The sequence below is a fragment of the Nannospalax galili genome, unplaced genomic scaffold (assembly GCF_000622305.1).
Source record: "Nannospalax galili isolate Female #2095 unplaced genomic scaffold, S.galili_v1.0 scaffold443, whole genome shotgun sequence".
Lineage (NCBI taxonomy): Eukaryota > Metazoa > Chordata > Mammalia > Rodentia > Spalacidae > Nannospalax > Nannospalax galili.
Window position 1 is genome coordinate 238495 of NW_008352479.1, and position 3826 is coordinate 242320.

At 41.7% G+C, this 3826-nt stretch overlaps 1 protein-coding gene across 3 annotated transcripts in view; it reads left to right on the plus strand.

Moving 5' to 3' along the window:
• The window catches only part of Mobp (myelin associated oligodendrocyte basic protein), a 43843-nt gene extending 42583 nt beyond the window's left edge, over positions 1-1260 (plus strand). For all 3 annotated transcript variants that reach the window (XR_607831.3, XR_003846488.1, XR_607832.3), the window contains 2 exons: positions 989-1065; positions 1186-1260. The gene's annotated coding sequence lies outside the window, so the exon portion shown is untranslated. The remainder of the gene's footprint in view (positions 1-988; positions 1066-1185) is intronic.
• Positions 1261-3826: the final 2566 nt, after the last annotated feature.

Sequence of the window (3826 nt, forward strand, 5' to 3'; positions counted from 1 at the left end):
CGATGTCATACCCAACAACTCTCTGTATGGTCTTTTATTTGTTCATCTGTTCAGTGAAGGCTTAGTTTACAGGATTTTTAAGAAACCTTCAAGTTGTGAAATTATATTGTCTTGCATTCGAATGAAGAGTGTTTGCATATGCAATACAAGGACACTTAGATCCATGATTGCTGTGCTTGGGGTAGGAATGTCCAAAGAGAAGTTGAATTGCTCTATTTCCTGAGCTGGGGAGATGTTGGTAGGTGGGTCTATCAAAGCTTATCCCCTGAGGAGCAATGCTTGGGTCTGTTGGTCTGTTGTGGTACATTCTTCCTTTTCACTGTAGTTGGGCTACATACTCTACCCGCCCTCTACCACACATGCAACTCAGTTAGAAAAGGACATCTAACTCATGAGTGTGTGTGTGTGTGTGTGTGTGTGATGACATGCATGTGGCAGTCAGAGGACAGCTTGTGGCAGTCAGTTCTCTCCTTCCATCATGTTGGACCCGGGAATTGAACTCAGGCTGACAGGCTTGGTGGTAAGTACCTTTACCCACTGGGCCATCTCACCAGCCCTGGACAGATCCCTCTTAAATTGCCCTTCTGTTTTTGCTCTTATTTCTCTGAGCCTCATTTGGCACCTCTTCTTTGTTTGTATCTCAGAAAAGTCTTCCTCTCAGGACTCTCAGATACGAGAGTCAGAAACAGAGAAGATATCCTCAAAGCCTAGAGAGGGCAGGGTTGAGCTGGTTTCAGGGATGAGGGCACCCATTGGTCTTGCTTTTTCTTGTTTATATCTCTACCCTTGGGATCAATCTTATGACCAGGGGGCGTGGAATTGTGGGATTTGCCTATCTTCACACAAGTATCCACCTCTTTCATGAAAGTGAGATATCTACTTTTGAAGAAGGCAAGAGGCCAGGGGGATGGAGAGATGCAGCCACTGGGAGAATGCCTCAACAGCTCTTTCAGAATTCTGGTTTGACAGTGTTTTTTTCTCTCCTCAGCACTTTGAAGATACCATTCCACTCTCTTCCTCTAATTGCCAATGAGAAATCTGCTGTCCAGCTACTTACCCTTCCATGTAAGTAAATTGTGTTTTTCAGCTGGTTGATTTTAAAGATGCTTCCTTGTTGTCTTTGATGTTCTGAACTTTCACTACAATGTCACTAAGTATGGATTCATGTCTGTTTATCCTGCTCAGGACTCAAGGTTCTTCAGTTTGAGGATTCATGTCTTTCTTCAGGGATGTGCAACATAAGTTAATGTTGCACAAACGTCCACATGGCAAAAATAAAAAAGGAATGATCAAGCATTGGCAATGATGTGAGGAAAATCCTCAGAAGCTACTGATGAGAGCCTGTAAATCATTATAACATCACTGAGCTGTAATCTGGGGATACTAGCAAGGCAGAATGTCGTGTAACCTCTAATCAAGCAAGTATGATTTTAGGAATCTGTCCTGGAGAAAACTTACACTTTTAGAGAAAGGAGACAATACATGAATTTGTTCCAAAGGATCATGGTTTATAGTTAAGAAATACAGAGAGAACTTAACCAAAATGTCTACCCATAGGAAAAGGAATGAATCAATTTTTGTATATTCACAAAGTCCTAAACAGTAAAGACCAATCTATCAGATAGAACCATATCAAGTAGATAAATCTGAGAAGCAAAATGAGAAATATAAAAAGCAAACAGAAGACAGTAAATCCAATAAGATGTCCTATGCATAGATGTTAGCAATCCACAACATTATATCAAATACTGCTCAATAAACAGGAGCCATAGTCTTATACTTTCTCTATAATGAAACAGAATTTTAAAATGACAAGAAAATAAAAGGATATTTTAAAAGTATCCTCCTAGAAATAAAAATATTAAAAATAGTTCTTGGTTTGAAGAAATAACCCAGACTAAAAGCTATATAGAATAGATGTTAGCAATCCACAACATTATATCAAATACTGCTCAATAAACAGGAGCCATAGTCTTATACTTTCTCTATAATGAAACAGAATTTTAAAATGACAAGAAAATAAAAGGATATTTTAAAAGTATCCTCCTAGAAATAAAAATATTAAAAATAGTTCTTGGTTTGAAGAAATAACCCAGACTAAAAGCTATATAGAAATGGTTAACAATACTAGTTGGATGTATATTTATTTGAAGGGATAGTGGGAGATTGTGAAAAACCTGGAGTGCTTCCAAGATACATAAATTTTAAAAACCAAAAATACTTGCTTTGAGTCAGTTTTGGATCTGAGCTTGTGTCTGTGGAGGGCAGACATGGGGGAGAAAAGGGAAAGAACTGGAATACAGCCCTCCCCCAAGCTTTCCTTTAAGTAACAGGTAGGTAGAAGACAATAGAACGTTGGAGAATGTGGAGGGATGTCAAATGGACAGTATTTAGGGTGGAGGGAAATTGCAGGGGAGAGAAGAACATCATGAACAGCGTTGTGCCATGTGCTGGGGTGGCCAAGCACAGGCAGACGCCTGAAGCTTCAAATGGCCGCCATTGAGTCCTCACAGCCAGAGGTGGCCAAGCACAGTATTCATCTGCACGATGGGGGCCGTGTCAGAGGAAACTTGTTCAAGGTGTGGGACTGGAGTGAGAGGAAAGACAGCAAGGAGGAGGGAAGATAGTTCATTTGCCATGCCCCCAGAAAGAAAGACCTTGGCAAGTACTGTCCCAAAGCAGCTAGAGGGCCCTCGCCTCCTCACTTGAGGACACCGTGGCTCTGCCGAAGTGTCAATGCAAAGGTAGGGGAATTTAACTGCACAAAACTCGTAGAAATGTTCCCCTTGCCTGAACCCAGGTGCTAATGAACATCAAATTGACAGCCTCTCCTATGAGCAGTTTCAGGTGGCAAACTAACTGAGGCCATCACGTTGCTGAGAATATTGGGAGTGGGCAGAGTGGGGATGGGATGGGAGCGCACAATGGCCCACTGGTAAGTGAGACACGGTCCTGGTCCAGCATCACACTGACCCAATAAGGAAGCTTCATGTTTCTTCATCTTGCTTCTATTTTGGCAAAGCCAGACCCCTTCCCCAGAGCTTGCTGGTGTCCACCCTTCATGCCATCCCAAAGACACAATTTCTACAGAGTGACTGGGGCTGGGTGGGGGAGGTGGAGCAGAGCACAATTAGCCCATGCAAAGCACTAACTATTAGCCCATTAATGTGAATAACCAGAAATGACTGAATTCTGTTTATCCATTGTGGAAATAAAACTTGGGGATGGATCAAACATCTGGAGATTACTTGAAGCTGGTGGGTCACTGAGCAGAACATGACTTGGATATCATAACTGAAATACTGTGTCATTCTTTTATGTAGTTTTTCTTTTAGATGTTGGTTCTGAGAAGCATTCCCTAGTAAATAGTGGAAAGATTATGTGAAACGCCTAAAGCCATTTTTTTTTTTTTTGAGACAGGATCTCCCTGTAGCCCCAGCTGGTCTGGAACTTGTTATATAGACCAGGCTGGACTCAGTTTCACAGAGATCCACCTGCCTCTGCCTCCAGAATGCTGGGATTAAAGGTGTGTGCTGCCATGCCTGGCTAAAAGCTATTTATAAATTTCTTGAGTAGGAATTTACAGCCACAATGTCTGGTATATGATTATTCTGGATGTTAATTATCTTATGTTTTGACACTTTGAATGTCAAAACAAATGGAGTTGGTGGGATCTTCAGGTAGGAAGTTCTGGTTTGTAGTGCCTGCTCGTTTCAATGGTGTAAATATTCACATGGTGCTGATTTTTCACCTTGTGAGTCTAGCCCCTGGATGTAGAACGGGAAGAGATGTGCAGAATGGGCTCTCAGGAGCTGACATAAGCTGG